This window comes from Heterocephalus glaber, unplaced genomic scaffold (assembly GCF_053883595.1).
Source record: "Heterocephalus glaber isolate CG9 unplaced genomic scaffold, H.glaber_assembly_v1.0 deba00001744, whole genome shotgun sequence".
Classification (NCBI taxonomy): domain Eukaryota; kingdom Metazoa; phylum Chordata; class Mammalia; order Rodentia; family Bathyergidae; genus Heterocephalus; species Heterocephalus glaber.
The window spans coordinates 3,247,873-3,264,347 of record NW_028258450.1 but is presented as its reverse complement, the minus strand read 5'-3'; the positions used below and the strand labels follow the sequence as shown (position 1 = coordinate 3,264,347).

The 16,475-nt window shown below is 52.9% G+C and overlaps 1 long non-coding RNA gene across 1 annotated transcript; it reads right to left on the bottom strand.

The window, feature by feature from the left end:
* Positions 1 to 6,151: 6,151 nt before the first annotated feature.
* Positions 6,152 to 14,156, bottom strand: LOC110346084 (uncharacterized). Its single transcript, XR_002389876.2, has 3 exons — positions 11,478 to 14,156; positions 9,080 to 10,121; positions 6,152 to 7,389 (listed from the first exon to the last, which is right to left on the bottom strand). It is a non-coding gene; the product is annotated as an uncharacterized LOC110346084 (long non-coding RNA).
* Positions 14,157 to 16,475: the final 2,319 nt, after the last annotated feature.

Below are 16,475 nucleotides of genomic sequence, written 5' to 3'. Positions count from 1 at the left end.
TGTCATTGTCACCTTTGCCCACGTCGCCGTGTCCACCCCCATCTGGATATCCAGGCTCTTGGGGGATACTGGGTGTCATTCTGCTGGGCTAATCAGATGCCCTCCTGGGCTCCACTGCCCTCGCTGCCTCTCCCAGGGCTCCTGGCCACCTGGCGAGGTCCGCCTGCCCCCACCTCCTGTCCCGACCCTGGCCCCAAGGCTTTGAGGCAGAAACAGGAGGGGTGGCCATGTCCCTGGATGCTTTTGTGGACCTGCCATCCCGCAGATACCGTGCCCGCCTCCGGACCTGTGTGTCCTGCCCAAGGTCCTCCTGCAGGACACCCCCCCCCGCCCTGCGGTCACCCGCGGTCTCCCTGGGGACAGCAGCGTGAGGTGGCTGGTGTCCTCTGCAGACTCCACCAGGGAGGCCTTGGCCTCTTGCTCCCCATGACACATACATCGTGCAGCTGGAACTGCGCAGGGACAGGCAGGTGGCTGCAGGCCCTCGGGGTCGCCAGGGACCAGTAGCGCCCTGTGCCTGTTCCCCACACTGTGCCCCCACTGCCTGGAGGGGGCTCCCAGCCTGGTGCAGCCCCTCAACCCTGATCCTGGTGGGAGGGGGCCAGGCAGCCTGGGCTGCAGGCACTGCACCAAACCCACCCTGGAGGCGCCCTCAGGGCTGGGAGTTCAGGCCCAGGCTCGACTCCCAGAGGATTGAGCTCAGCCTCTTGCCTGGGGCGATTTGGGCATCCACGGGGATCTGCAGCCTGGAGGTGCAGCTGGCCAGGCCCTGAGGCCACAGGGATGGCTCCATATCAGGGCCGCTGGGGACCCTTGGGAGGAGCAGAGTGGTCTAGGGCCTCAGATCTATCATTTCTATGGCTTTTAGGGTCCTGGGTGCTCCCACCTCCTCCTCCTTTGAGGCCTTTGTGGTTTCCATGGCAACCAAATTCCAAGCTGTCTTAGGGAGCCTCAGGAAGATGAGCGCAGGGGTCTTCTGTGGCTCAGGGAGGGCCTCACGCAGTTCTGGGCTTCATCGGGGACCAAGCCGCTCTCGGAGACTGAGGGCTCATTCTGAAGGGCCAGGCATCACTTGGGTCACCAGGCTGTGGGCCCAGGGCCGGGGATGGGGGAATGGAGGCTGGGTGGGGGTAGGTGCAAGGCTCCCTGGGCCCTGGGGCAGCCACTGCCACCACCATGGGGGGGGCTCCCTCTTCAGCGAGGCCTCCTGAAGGGTGGGTGAGGCTTTTTAAAAAATTTCATTTTATTGGTACAATTTAGTTATGCAGTATAATGACATTCATCATTGGAAATTTGCACCTTTACATAATCTCTCTTGTTTCTTATTTTTCCCCCTTCCCTGCCCTCCCTTCTACCCCTCCATCCCTCCCTATTTACAAAGACTTTGTTTCCATGTTTTCATTTTCTCATATTAATTCCATGGGTGAGGCTTTTTTTGAGACAGAGTTTCATACGTAGCCCAGGCTGGCCTCAAACTCTTGGGGATCCTTCTGCCTCAGCCTCCTGAATCCTGGGATTACAAGTGTGTGCCGCTATGACTGGCTGCAGATTATTAAATAAAATTTGTAGGAGGCCAGGCCGGGGATTTAGCTCAGTGGTTCCACCGCCTGCCCTGTAAGTGCAAGGACCCGAGTTTAAACCTCAGTACCAAAAAAAAAAAAAAATTTGTAGGAGGCCACTGATTCTCCTGCTGTCTGTAAGTGGCTGAGTCCCTGTCCCACCACAGTGGCTGTGTTAGTCATGGCAGAAGTGAATGGCTTGAACTTGGGGAAACCCTGAACTGTAACCGATTAACCAGTGCAGCTGTAACCAGCTAGTTGTCCCCATACGGGGCTCTCATTTTCTATAAATGCTGCCATGTGACCGTGTTGGCCAGAATTTTGAAACCTACAGTACTTGGTTTCTGAAAGCTGCCTGATTTGTAAATCATTTCGTGTTTCTGCCATTGCTTGCATATTTGTGTGTGCACTTCCTGTGGTGCTGGGGATGGAACCCAGGCTTCGCACGTGCTGGGCAGGCACTGTACAGTGAGCTGCACCCTAACCTCATTATGTTTTAATTGCTGGCATGACCTGTGAAATGTCCTTAGGCTGGGGCTTTTCCTTTTGATGTCGGCGCCCCATGACATCTGAGAGCCTCCTCACCAGGTCTTCATAAGGTCCCGGGGCACCCGGAGTGTGGCCCCCTTGTCCTCTGGGCCTCACCCCATGGCACCTCTAGAGCCATCCCCATGCCCTGCACTGTGTCCCCCACTCTCCAGGGAGCCCCAGGGTAGCCAGTGCCTCCTTCCATCCGGGTGGAACGTCAGAGCTGAGATCAGCGATTTCTTCATCCGGAGCCGTGGTCAGGGTGCTTGGGTCCAGGAGTGAGACATGAGCCTCAAGGATAAAGGCAGATGCGGTGCCAGGCCTGAGAAATCGGGGAGATGCTTTTCCTGTCCCCAAGGCCTGGCCTGGCTCTTGGAGTCAGGGGTCTTGTCTGGCAGGGGACTGAGAATCTCCCCCCATGCTCCTTCACTTGGGGGCTTGGAGAATGCTTTAGGGGGGATTATACAGGGCCCTTTGGGTCACAAATACAGAAAACAAGTTAACCACGTTTGATCCGGTTAGTGAGAGGTGAATCCATTGGCTTATGTTACCATAAAGTCCAGAACTGAAGAGGGTCCCGGCATGGCTGGTTTCAGGGCCCCTTCGGTCCCTTATTTAGCTAAGGACTCAGAATAGACTCCCATGGGTCCTGTCCCCACCCCTGCACCAATCATATTGAGCAGACAGGGAATGGAATGAGTTCTGATTGGTCAGGATCTGGCGGAGAGGGGTTGGGTGAGCCTCACAGAAACTGTAGGATTCACCCATTCATCAGCTCAGAGTTTGAGGTCATTGAGTTCATTCATTCATGCATTCATTCACTCACTCAGGCTCAGTGTTTCCGTGCAGTGATGAGCTAGACAGGCCCTGCCTCCCAGACCGAAACCTGGGAGACCACCAGACCTGTGAGGAAGAGGCTGGGTTCTCAGGGGAGCAGTAGGATCTGGGCAGGCTTCCCGGTGAGTGAGGTGACCACCGCGGGAGGTGAGGGTCGGGAAAGAGAAGAAGCCCTGCGTGTGGGGGACTCATGGCAGGAGTGCAGCCAGAGAGCAGAGGGCTGTGTGGCCACTGAGGCCGGAGCTGGAAGCTGCTCTGCAGTGTAGGTGCTGTGTAGTCCTGGGGAAGTTGAACGCCCTCTCTGAGCCGTACTTTCTCACTTGTAAGGTACCCTGGGTTGTGTTGAGTTAGCCGCGTAGGGCACTCAGCAGTGGTCCTGGTGCACTGTTGGGCTCTCAGATTGAACCCAGGACTTTCACATTGAGCTATATCCCCATCCCTTTTTATTTATTTATTTTTTAAAATGTTGAGACAGGGTCTTGCTAAGTTGCTAAATTGCCAAGGTTGGGCTCGAACATGAGATCCTCCTGCCTCAGCCTCCCTCAGCGCTGGAAATACAGACTGGTGCCACCGCGGCCGGGCCCCACAATTCCTCTTTAAGTGCCCAAGCCGAAGCGCTGTTAAGGATTTGCTGGGTCAGTGCACCCTCTGGTGGGCATAAGGGGACAGTTCAGGGACCAAAGATGGAACCAGAGGTTTACATTGTAGAATTCTCTCTCCTGCTCCTCCCTGCTCTTTTCCTCCTTTCCTTTCTTCCTTTCCCCACATTTCCCAGGACCTGTACCTGGGGCCTCAGCGATAAGTTAGCCCAAGCCCTGCCTCCTGGGATTCACAGCCCAGTGGGGAGACCCAGGAACCCCTCTGGTACTGGAGACCCCTGCAGTTAGGTTCCAGTTTCCTGCCCAGTGTATGATGCAGGCCTGAGAAATCAAACTAAAAGACACAACTAGGAGAGAAAGCGGGGTGCCAGGACCACCAATGCCGGTGCAATTGACAAAGGCGCTGGCCAACCCAGGCCACTGATTTTTTTTTTTTTTTTTGGTACCAGGAACTCAGGTCCTTGCGCTTGTGAGGCAGGCGTGATGCCGGTGAGCTAAATCCCCGCCCAGGCCACTGATTTTTATTGGTAATCAATTGGGGGTAAAGGTGAGCTATGTGTAAGAGCAGAACTATGTGCAAGGACACACAATTGTGCAGTTTCTATGAAAATCAATGTAAGCAAGGCTCGTAAAAGACAAGACCACGCATTCTCCAATTAGGAACAGAATAGACAGAATATATGGTTGGAATTTGAACATTGCCTTTCTGGCAAGAAGGTTTTAGTTGTGGGAACGGAATTTGGGTGCGAGTTACTCTGACCTCTGCACGTAGGCTTCGGCCGGACTCACTTCTATCAACAAGCCAATGGGGGGGGGGGGTTAACTCTTCCCAGCCTGGACTGTTTACAGCCTGATTTGGGGCGTAATCAATATTACAGTCTCCCGCACTGTGGGTAGAGGTCGACTCCCAAGCTGGGCCCTTCAAGCTGGAAAGAGCCCCGGCATTGCCAGGCATTGCGTCAGGCAGGGGTGTAATACTCAGGGCCGGTGGGGTGCGGGGAGGACTCCTGCAGGGCAGTGGGAGCCACAGCGAGAGTCTGAGTAAGGGGGAGGCGGGTCAAAGGGTTTGTGATGCGTGGCGCCGGAAGGGTGTGGGCTGAGGCGGCGCCACTCCTGGCTGGGGGAGGGGCAGTCCCGTCTGGAGGTCTCGGGCGCTCGGGACCTGGCCCAGGCCAGGGTCGGGCTCCCAGCTCCCATGGCGAATGCCGATGCTCAGGTTGGCCCTGGTGGCAGAGCCCCAGGGGAGCCACAGATGTGAACCCTGCAGCCTGAGGCCGAAGTCACGCCCGGGACCCCTCCTCCAATCGCCCCTGCACCCCTGTCCTCTCGGAGACGTGACCAGACCCACGAGGCCGGATGTTTTGCAAAGGGCAGGGACGATGGTGCCAGAGACGCAAAAATTCAACAGCCCGTAGTAGGACGAGTTGACCGTGACCAGTGGTCCAAGGTCATCACAAGAGGAAATATATTTTTAAAAATTTTAAGGAATTTTTATTAGCACGTGTTCGCAGTACATGATTACTTTCTTCTTGGGGAGTTGGAACAGGTACACAGCGCATCCTGATTTTTTTGTGTTCCCTTCCCCTCCCCTCCTTCCCTTTTGGTCGTCTCTGAGTCAAAAGATCTCAGTGGTCTAATATCAGACTCAGCGCAGAACCGGGTGTAGGGACCCAACATTGAGAGCAGGAGCAGCGGTATGCGTCCTGATTGGTTTTTTTTTTTGGTACCGGAGATCGAACTCAGGACCTTGCGCTTGCAAGGCAGGCAGCGGAACCACTGAACTAAATCCCCAGCCCACGTCCTGATTGTTTAACAAAGGTCAGGTGTTCTTGCTGTTCACATTTTACAGATGGGTAAACTGAGGCTCGGGGGGAGATGACTTGCCCAGTGTTTCACAGTGCTGGAATCTGATGCCAGACAGCCTGGGATGACTAGGCCCTGTCCCCTAGATACCTGTCCCTGGATGAAGCCTGCTTGCTGTGCCTGCCCAGCCCAGCCAGGAGGACACAGGATGTCGGGAGCCTGGCCAGATGTGGGAGTGAAGATGTTCCTTCCCCACTGGGGCTGAGGCAGAAGAACCAGCCAGGTGCAGCCTGGATTGCAGCATCAAGACAATAAATAACATACAGGGTGTTTTGTTTTTGTTTTTCCCCTAGTGCTGGGGATTGGATTCAGGGCCTTCACACTGAGCTACATCCTCAGCTCTCTTTGTTCTTTATTTTGAGACAGCATCTCACTAAATTGCTGAGTTGCCCAGGCTGAACTTGAACTTGCAATCCTCCTGCCTCAGCCTCCCGAGTGCTGTGATTATAGGCGTGCACCATGGTGTCTGGCTCATGCATCATTAATTTAAAAGGCGTGGTCCTAAACCATGGTGTTTAAGAGCTTGGACACTGGGGTGCATCTGCCTGTTTCAGTCACGGCTCTGTCCACCCCGGCTGTGTGGCCTTGGACAGGTTAGTTAGGCTCTCGGACTCAGTTTCCTCACCTGTAAGTGAGAATGACAGCAGCATGTCTGGAGGGCTTTGGTGAGCACAATGGGAATCTCGGGGTGGCCTGGGCCCTCTCCCTGGGCCTTGGCCTGCATCACCTGAGATCTGCCCACCTCCACAGGCAGCTGGGTGGGGTGTTGAGGTGCAAAGAGGGGACACCCCGATTCCGTGCTGGGAGCTCAGTCTGGGGCTCCCCACAATAGATCTCCCATTTTTCCAGAAATAGTTTTTCCCTCAGTGCCTGCAGAGTCTTCTTTTAATTTCAAGGCTTGTCCTTTGTCACCAGACTGTCCACATGAAACACAGCTCCTCAGTCTCCTTCACCTCTTTCTCTTTTTCCTCCTCTTTGCCTAAAATCTCCGACTATATTTTGACTGACATTCACAATTTCCCATTGTGTAACTTGAATAAGCCTTTTGTTTTCTTTTGCTAATAGCAGGATAGAAGCTGTCTGTGTTTACCGAGGTGGGACACCGTGAGGTCTGTCTGGGGCTGAATCCAAATTTCGTGGCCTGTTTCATGGGCAGGGTCGCCCTGCATGCATTTTCCTCTGGTAGCTTGCTTTCCTACTCCTCACCCACAGTACCACCGGACCCACCTCACTTTTAGGGGATTGACCCCAGGACCTTTGCACTGAACTACATCCCTGGAAGTGGTGGTGACCTAAGCAGCGTGTGAAAGGCTTTTCTGTCTAGTTCAGTGTCTGGTGTAGAATGAGCCCTGGCAGGAATGGTGAGCATCACCTTAGTGTTTCTTCTTTCCTTCCTTACCGAGCACAGGGGTGGAGTGTGACTCAGTGGTAGAGCATTTGCCCAGCATGTGTGAGGCCCTGGGCACCATACCCAGCACCAAAAGAAAAAAAAGAAAAAAAGATTTACTGAGTAGCATGCTATGATGCTTCTTTTATGATAAAATTTTTATTTGCATTTAGTACCCTTTATTATTGCTTTTTCTTTTTGAAACAGAGTCTTGCTATGTAGTTCAGGCTGGCCTTGAACTCACTATGTAGCATGGGCTGGTCTCACACTCAAAGGGATCCTCCTGCCTCAGCCTCCTAAATGCTGGGATTACATGCATGTATCACTGCACCGTGCTAGCAGACTCTTTTTATTATGCACACAGATTCTGACTCAGCAATGGTGAAAGGACACAGTGAGAATGGCTTCTTTCAGTCCCACAATGTTTAGGGTCGAAGCTGGAATGACTCCCCTAGCCAGGCTGTAGAATCTTCTGGAATCTTCATCATGGGTATGTCCGGTACCTGGTCTGGAGGGGGGGTTTTGCTGCATCTGTGGACTTAGACACCTACAAGTGGTCTCCAGTGTGTGCTGAGCTCCCTCCCAGCATGGCGGCCCAGGAACAGCAGTGATTGTTCTAAGAGAACCAGGCAAAACCATTTTACAACCAACCTATGTTTTTGTGGCACTGGGGATCAAACCCAGAGCCTTTGTACTTAGCTGCATCCCCAGCCCTTTTAAAAAATATTATTGTGAGACAGGGTCTCTCTATTTTTTTTTTTTTTTTTTGGTACCAGGGATCGAACTTGGGTCCTTGCACTTGCGCAGCAGGCGGCGAAACCACTGAGCTAAATCCCCGGCCCAGAAATATTTTTTAAAATTAGACTGAGTCAAGTATATTTGATCCTGTTAAAAATGGTGTCTTTGTTATTAAAATTCAAGATTATCAGTGTTCCCCCAAAGCTTTTGTTTATGTGGATTATATCTGTCCATATTTACCCTATTAGGAATCTCAACTGAGAGATTAAAAGAATACTTATGTATTAACTCCCCCAAATAGCAATAACATCCGTCACATATTCAGGTATCTAACTTTTTTGTGTGTGTGGTCCTGGGGTGAACCTAGGGCCTTCACACTGTGCTACATCCCAGCCCTTTTTTTGTTTTAAATTTTGAGACAGGTTCTGGCTGAGTCACTAAGTTGACCAGGCTGGACTCGAACTTATACACTTTTTTTTTCCTAAGAGCTAGAAAAATTTATTCAGAGAAAGATAGCTTCTGTCTAAGCCAGAAGGGGGACCGGAAAACGGGTTGCCCGCCCACTGCATTTTTCAAAGGTGTTTTATATGGCAAAGCCATGCGGTGAGGCAGGTACAAAGTGGGACAACACTATAAGATCCAGTGGAAAATTACAAAGTGGGCACAAGGTGGGACGAAACCCTGACCAACCAATAAGAGTACCAGTATAGTCACTTCGGCAATATTGATTAAATGGGGGTCAAATGGGAAAATGAATCACATACTACAAGGAATTCCCCATTTAGAATATCAGTCACTGCTATTCATCTCTACGGGAAGTAGTGCCTCTTTTCTGTCCTCTTCTTCTTCTTTTTTGTTTTTTGTTTTTTTAGGCAGAGTCTCCCTTTGTAGTTCAGGCTGGTCCTGAACTCACTATGTAGCCCAGGCTGGCCTTGAACTTGTAGCGATCCTCCTGCCTCAGCCTCCCAAGTGCTGGGATTACAAGCATGCACCACCACCCTGGACCCTCTTTCTTTTTTTTTGGTACCGGGGATCATCGAACTTGGGTCCTTGCACTTGCCCAGCAGGCGGCGAAACCACTGGCTAGATCCCTGGGCCTTTTATATTCTCGTGCTTTTTTTTTTTTTTTTGGTACTGGGAATCAAACTCGGGACCTTGCGCTTGAGAGGCAGGTGCCGGAACCACTAAGCTAAATCCCCGGCCCCCTCTTTCTTTTTTTATAAAGGTAACCAGTGAATGTGCCTCAATTGTTGAGCTTACACACTTTGAGAACCCCTGCCCGAAAGTGCTATTTACTCTCAGGACAGCAGATTTGGTTTTTTTCTCTTCAAACACAAGCAGAGGGAAAGAATTTTGCAAAATATTCGACATGTCCTTTTCATCCAGGTGTTTCCGTGGGAACCTTAGAGGCAGTGGCTAGGACGATCTCAGGTCCCTCTGTGGCCCGAAGGGGACTGTGCCCCAGAGGAAATGCCCGGGAAGGGGCCAGGTCGGACACTTGGGAGCTCCCGTGCCCCTGCCTGACTCTTCCCACTTGCTCTGCTCGTAGGGGTCAGGGCTCAGCTTACCCTCATTGGATGCCTAGAAGCTTCAGCAACTCAGAGTCCCTGGCTTCCAGGATGATTCCTTCCATCTGGAAGTTTCTGGGTCTCCGATTCACAGACTCTGAGTTCACGATGTCCCATCATCCCGTGCAGCTCTGCTCCTCCAGCCTCACCCCACCCGGAGAGTGAACGGGAACGACTTCCCGGCGGAGCAGCCAGGAAACAGAGGAGGAAGACAGGTGGCCACCTGCCTTTTCCTAGTAAATGGGGACTAAGGAGAAGTAAGGAGAGGCCAGGCAGGACAGTCTGTGCTGGGGTGGGGGTGGGGAACAGAAGGTGACATGGTCAGTGACAACTACAATCAGTTCTAAGTGCACACCTGTAACCCTGGCACTCGGAGAGGTTGAGGCGGGAGAATCACAAGCTCAAGTTCAGCCTGGGCAACTAAGCGATTTGGTGACTTAGTCAGATTCTGTCTCAAAATAAAAAAAGAGCTGGGGATGTGTCTTAGTACAAAGGCCATGGATTCAATCCCCAGTATGACAGACAGACAGACAGCAGGCAGGCAGGCTGAATAGGAACCTGTTGTCTCGCAGCGCCCTCACGCACCCTTTCCTGTGTGCTCAGGCGGGGGCAGGGGGTCTATGTCTCTCCCTCTTCTCCCAAGGGCACCAGTCCTGTCTTAAGACCTGGTTCACCTTAATAACCTCCTAAATGCCCTGTGTCCAGAATTCATCCCGTTGGGAGTTAGGGGTGCAACACCCAAATTTGGGGGAACACAATTCAGTCCTTAGCACCCTCATACCTGCGGGTCCTCCTGCAAGCACACGCTGTCCCAGGCCTCCCTCTGTAGGCCAGTGCGTCCCACCTTCCTGTCTCGAGGGGAGAAGGAAACTCCCTCCCAGTAGCACTTGGGGCCGGGTGCGTCCCATCGTCCTGCATCCCCACCACCTCAGGATAAGGCTGGGTCACCGAGGCACAGAGACGACTTCCCATTACTGGGGAGTATGGGGCTGCCGGGTACCATTTACAGCCACCTCGTGGGAAGCGGAACAAAATCCTCACCCTGAATTGAATATTGTGAAAAGCATCCCTCAGTTAAGCAAATGGCTAAACACAGAGTTACCAGATGACCCAGCTTCCCACCCCAAAGTGTATCCCCAGGGGAGGTGACAACACACTGTGCACAGATGTCCCTAGCAGCATTTCCAAGCAGCCAGACAGGAAAGAACCCACGTTCTGATCAACTGATGGATGGATAAAATAAATGTGATGTACCCATTGCTATGGTTTAGATTTAAAATGTCCCCTGAGGGCCGGGGATTTAGCTCAGTGGCACCATGCTGCCACACAAGTGCAAGGTCATGAGTTCAATCCCTGGTACCCACACACACACAAAAATAAATAAAATAACATAAAATGTCCTCTGAAATTCTCATGTGTTCAGAGGTGGGGCTTTTGGAAGAGCACTGAGTCATGCTATACTCATCAGTGGGTTAATCCATTGATTGGTTTATAGCTGAACTCACTGTTAGAAGGTGGTTGGGAGAGGTGGTTCACAGCAGGTGTCACTTGGAAGGTGTATTTTTGTCCCTGGCTCCCTCCCCCCTCTCTGCTTCCTAATTGTCACGGAGTGAGCAGCTTCCTGAACTAGGTCTTTCTATCCTGCCGTCTCTGCCTGGCGGCAGCCAACCATACACTGAACCCTCTGAAACTGTGAGTCAAACTACTTTCAGCTGCAGACATCGGGTATTTTGTCCCAGCAATGAAAAAAATGACTATTACAGCCATCCAATGGGATCGTATTTGGATGAGTCTCAAAACAGTGATGCTGAGTGAATGAAGTTGGACACAGAAGCCACACGGTGGGTAACACATTTAGGTGGACGTCCGGGTGGACACCTCTGTGGAGACAGGAAGGAAGTTCTAGGGGCTGGGGGAAATGGAGGGTTGGAAGGTGATGCCTAAATGGGGGCAGACTTTCTTTTTTGGAGAGACGAAAATGTCCAAAAATGGATCACAGTGATGATCCGTGGAGAATCATATTTGCCTTGAAATTGTACACTTTAGGTAAATTTTACAGCATCTGAGTCTTGATCTTTGCAAGAATGGCGCCTGTGTTATCCACACCAGACAGGGAACAGCGCCAGCTGCCCTTTTTTTTTTTTTTTTTTTTTGGTGGTTGTTTTCCAGTCATGCAGGGTTATAAATAACTCGGGTGCTGAACATGGTCACATACACAGATCCCCAGTGAATTCCTCAAAATAAATCCTCTGAGGTCGGGTGTAGCTGCTGAGGCCATGAATTACTGCTGCTTGAGGGACTCACTGTGAAAAGGGGAATGCGCAACAGCCCTTTGTTTTCTTCAATGACATTTTGTGTATTTCAGTGTAAATGAAATCTGTCCTTAAATTTGCCTCACCTGCTTCCTTTCATCAATTGATGGTGGCCACTGGAAGTTGGTTCCTGTTTGGGGCTGGCGTGTCATTTCTGTTGGGCAGCAGCGCTCTTGAGAGAAGTGGAACATCTATTTCTGGATCAAAAAGGTGAAAGGAGAAGAAAAAAGCAGGAGAAATAAGAGGAATAGGCATGCAGCTTGCATCGGGCCATTTCCATGGTAACCATACAATCAACTCTCTTCCTGTGTGAAAAACAAACAAGGGTGGGGTGAAGTGTTTTTGTTCTGTTTATTTATTCATTATTTAGCCAATGCTTATATAATGGTAAGTTTTCAATAAATACCTTCATGGAGCTGGGGTTGTTGGGCTCATTGATGGGGGAGTAGTTTGTTTGGGGGATGGGGAGGGGTTGAACCCCGGCTCTCGCTCCAGGTCAGCCCTTTTTCCAACTGCTCTCTGGGATTAGCCCTCTTTGTACCCATTGGAATCCCCTGAGGCTGAAGAGTGGTATGGCCATTCACAGAGGAACAAGCTGAGGCCTCCAGGAGCTCGGACAACCCAGAGTTACAGCAGAGGAGTGGGAGGGCTGGGATGGAGCCTAACAGCCGGGCTGCTGCCCGCAGAGCTGGTGGTCAAGGGCTGCAGAGATCGGAGCCAAATGCACGTGGGAACTGCTATGGCTGGCAAGTGCCCACCTGGTTCCCGGCAGAGCCTGAGACCCATCTCAGTGGGGGTCACCAGGTATTCAGACCACACACTTGACGCACGCAAAGAAAGAGTAGAGGAGCCCACACAGGATGGGGATTGGGGCCAGGGCCTGTGGAGCGAGACCTGTGGCCTGATGGGGGTTCCCACGCTCCTGAAGCCGCTGCAGCTCCCCAGCCCGCAGGCCTGTTGTCCTTTCAGGCTGAGAAGGCCAACACTGTGAAGGAGGCTGAGCCCCGAGTGAGATCTGGACCCTTGGGGATGACAGTGCGTTTGGTTTCTGTCCGCACAGAGCTCCTTTGCCCTGACCGAGGCCTGTGCACCCTGGAAAGAGGCTTCTCTTCCCCGAATGTCCCCTGCAGTGGTGCCTGCTCTTTCTTCTGCGAATCCTGCCTAGTTTGCCCACCGGTGAAGGTGGTGTTTCCGGCGCTCCACGTCCTGCTTCCCATGCTGCCGTTTAAGAACTGCTCCTCCAGCCAGGTGTGCCTAGCATTCTGGGAGGCTGAGGCAGGAGGATCACGAATTTGAGCCCAGCTTGAGCAGTTTAGAGACTTAGCACAACCCTGTCCAAACAAACAAACAGGTTTTGGATGTAGCTCAATGTGATGGCCTGAATTCAACCCCTCTAACCCTCAAACAGCTACCTGTACTGCTCCCATCACCACACCTGCCGACCCCAGCTCCAGCGTGGAGTGTTGCTATGGAGACCGTAACCAGAGAGGTTTATGGGGGGGGGCCCGGTTGGTTTGCGCAGGGGCAGGCCTGAGGAGTGTGATGGCCCACACCCTGCTGAGCGTCTTCGAGAGCTTGCACCTGGTCACAGTTCAGAACCCTCAGGCGGGTGCCAGGGACATAGTTCCGGAGCAGCTGGGCCTTCGGAGAGCAAACCTGTTAGCCCCCAGCGGATCCCTGGACTGCCCGGGCCAGGGGAGGGTGAAGACGCTGTGCCACGCCTGCCACAGGCGACGGAGCCCAGCCCGGGCCTGAACTCCCAGCCCTGAGGGAGTCCCCAGGAGGGGTTTGGTGCGGTGCCCGCAGCCCAGGCCGCCCGCCTGGGCCCCTCCCGCTGGGATCAGGGTTGAGGGGCCGCGCCAGGCCGGGAGCCTCCTGCAGGCGGTGGAGGCGCTGCTGGTCCCCGCCGTGAGGGCCTGCGGCCACCTGCCTGTCCCTGAGCGGTTCCAGCTGCGCGATGTGTGTCATAGGGAGCGAGGGGCCAAGGCAGGCCCAGGGTCGGGGCAGAAGGCCGGGCAGGCGGACCTCGAGGATGGAGCGGCCAGGATTCCTGGCACAGGCCGTGGGGGCGGCGAGAACAAAGCCGGGGCAGCAGGGAGACTCAGAGGGGCAGGAAGAGGTGTCGAGGACTTCAGGGAGAGCCGCGCACCGCGACAGAGACCCTCGAGGGGACCTGATCCACGCGGGGTTCCCAGGTGGGGTGAGGGACAGGGCGCAGGGTATCCGATCCCCCCGATCCAGACAAGGGGCTCACTGAGAAGACCACGAAGGTGCAGGAGATGCTCCCCGAGTCCTCGGCCGCGACTGCCGGGAGCGGGGCTTCCACCGAGGGCGAAGCTGCGGGAAGCGCGGGACTCTAGGGGTTTGCTACAGCGAGAACACGGGTCCCTCCCGTGACAAGCGGAGGAGACACTGTCGCCAAAACAGGCCACCTGCCTTCAGCGGGGTCGCTGTCTCGTTGGCTTCTACGAGAGTGAAATTGGAGAAAGCAAGGCAGCCTTGAAATGAAGGCGCCGAGGCAGGGGCTGCAGTGGGGAGGGCGCGTGCAGACTTTCGGGCTCGCGCCCCTGCCCAGGACCAAGGCTTTCATCCCGTCGGTCGCCTGGCTCAGACGGAGACAGGGGCGCCCAGACTTGGGGAGGTCACCAGACGCTAGAATGGAGCGACAAGTCAGAGTTGCAGGGATAGAAAAGACACTTTAGAGAACCGGAACACAGGGGTGGTGTCTTCCGGTTCTCTAAAATCCGGTCCCACCGAGGCCTGGCTCACTCACTGCAGGCTCCGCCCAGCGCATAGGACACCCCGCCCACATCCCCGTAACCGGAGTTCCGCGTCCACCCCAAGGGCTGCTGCGCCCCGCCAAACCACCAGGGGGAGCTCCAGGACAGAGTTGCAAACCCCGCGGGCGCAGGTGCTTCCCGCGTTCCGGAGCCCTGGGCGCTGCTCAAGTTTAAAGCTCCAAGCTCCGCCCCCCGAAGCCACTTTCCCGGTTGGGCAGCGGTTCCCAGGTCCTGAGCCTGGTACCAGCGACTCTTGGGAACATACTAGCGATGCCTAATCCTGGGCTCTCCGAAGACCTACATAACCATTTGGGGAGATGGTTCCCTGCGGGTCACTGAGGCACACGAGGGTGACAGCCGCTGCCCTGGTGCTCCCAGGAACCCTGGGGTCTGGTCCTCAGCCCCGGCTGCACATGGGAACCGTGTGTGTGTGCGCTGGAATCATCTGAATTGTCATTTTCCCCTGGTGACAGTGAGGGTGAGGTGGCTGTGTTTGAGCATCTGCACTCGAGGGTGGGTGTGTGAATCTGCGTTATGGTTTGGATCTAAAATGTACCCCCAGAAGTCCCCTGTGTTTGGAGAATGGTTGGATCACCAGATGCTTTCATCAGTGGATCCAGCCATTGTTTAGTTCAGGGCTGAATGTACTGCTTGGTTTTTGTTTTAAAATTTTATTTATTTATTTATTCGTACCAGGGATCAAACTCGGGACCTTGTGCTTGCAAGGCAGGCAGCAGAACCACTGAGCTAAATCCTCAGCCCCCTGAATGTGCTGCTTGGACTTGGGTCATTGAAGGTGTGACCTGGAAAAGTGTATTCTTTTTTTTTTCTTGTCCTTAAATTCTTCTATTGGTACATTTTAGGTATACAATATATTTACATTTATCATTGGGAACTTGTACCTTTACCTGATGTATCTTGGTTCTTATTTTTTCCCCGTTCTCCTGCCCTCCCTTCAACTCCTCTACCCCTCCCTATATACAAAGACTTTGTTTCCATTTTTTCCTTTTCTCATATTTTGGAAAAGTGTATTCTTGTCCTGGCTCCTCCCTTCTCTCCACCTGCTTCTTGGGCACCATGACATGAGCAGCTTTCCTCAGCCAGGTTTTTCCACCATCTGGTTTCCACCTCAGAGCCAGCTGACCATGGACTGAATCCTCTGAAACCGTGAGCCAAAACAAACCTCTCCTTTAAGTTACAGGTGTCAGGATATTTTGTTCCAGCAACAGGAACCCTGACTCATACAGTGTGCATGTGTCAGTGTCCCAGGGTGCACACAGGGGTGTGTATGTGTCTCAGCTACTATTCGTATATAGGTGCACTATCTATGGGAATGTTTGTGTTTGTGTATGTGTAGGAGTGGGTGTGTATGTCTTTACACTCTGGGTGTAGATATTGATGTGTGTTTGTGCACAGGCTAATATGTGTGTGTGTCTGGGTTTATGAGTGTTGCAACATGGTGTTTAAAATGTGGGTTAAAGCTGTGCATGAATGATGTGGTACAAGTCAGTAATTCCAGCACTCTGGGAGGCTGAGGCAGGAGGATCACAAGTTGAAATCTAGCCTGGGAAATTTACCACTTTAGTGAGATCCTGCTTCAAAATAAAAATTTTTTAAAAAGGCCTGAGTACATAGCTCAGTGTGAAAGTCCTGGGTTCAATCTCTGTAGTACACACACACACACACACACACACACACACACACACACACACACACAAAGTTACCAACAAAACCCAATGGGTTGGGCTGGGGATTTAGCTCAGTGGTTCCAGCGCCTGCCTCGCAAGCGCAAGGTCCCGAGTTCGATCCCTGGTACCAAAAAAAAAAAAAAAAGGAAGAGTCATAAAACCCAGTGGGTTAATAATTTGTGAGTTTATGAATGTGCTTCTGTGTGTTGGAGTATATCTGTGACTGTGAACATGTGTGTCTGTGTTTGTGGCAGTACATGAATCTGCGAGCCCATGTATGGGTTGTGGCTCTGTACTGTGTGTGTGTGTGTGTGTGTGTGTGTGTGTGTGTGTGTGTGCATGCGCGCTCTCCCATAGCGAACAGTTTCACAATTAACAAGAGGGGGTGGTGGTAGGAGTGGAGTCCACACAGCTCTTGTGTTGAACCTGACCCGGCTCCATTACTTAGGGCCCAGCCTCCACCCACGCTTTCTCGCCCCTGAGTCCTCCGGGTTCCAGGACCAAGGGGCACAGAGACGCTGAGCCCACTTTGAGCAGGGTCAATTAGAAAACGGCATGGCTAGTGCTCCTCCCTGAGTCCCTGAGGCAGAGGTCCCCCTTTCCAGTTCTCTGAAGC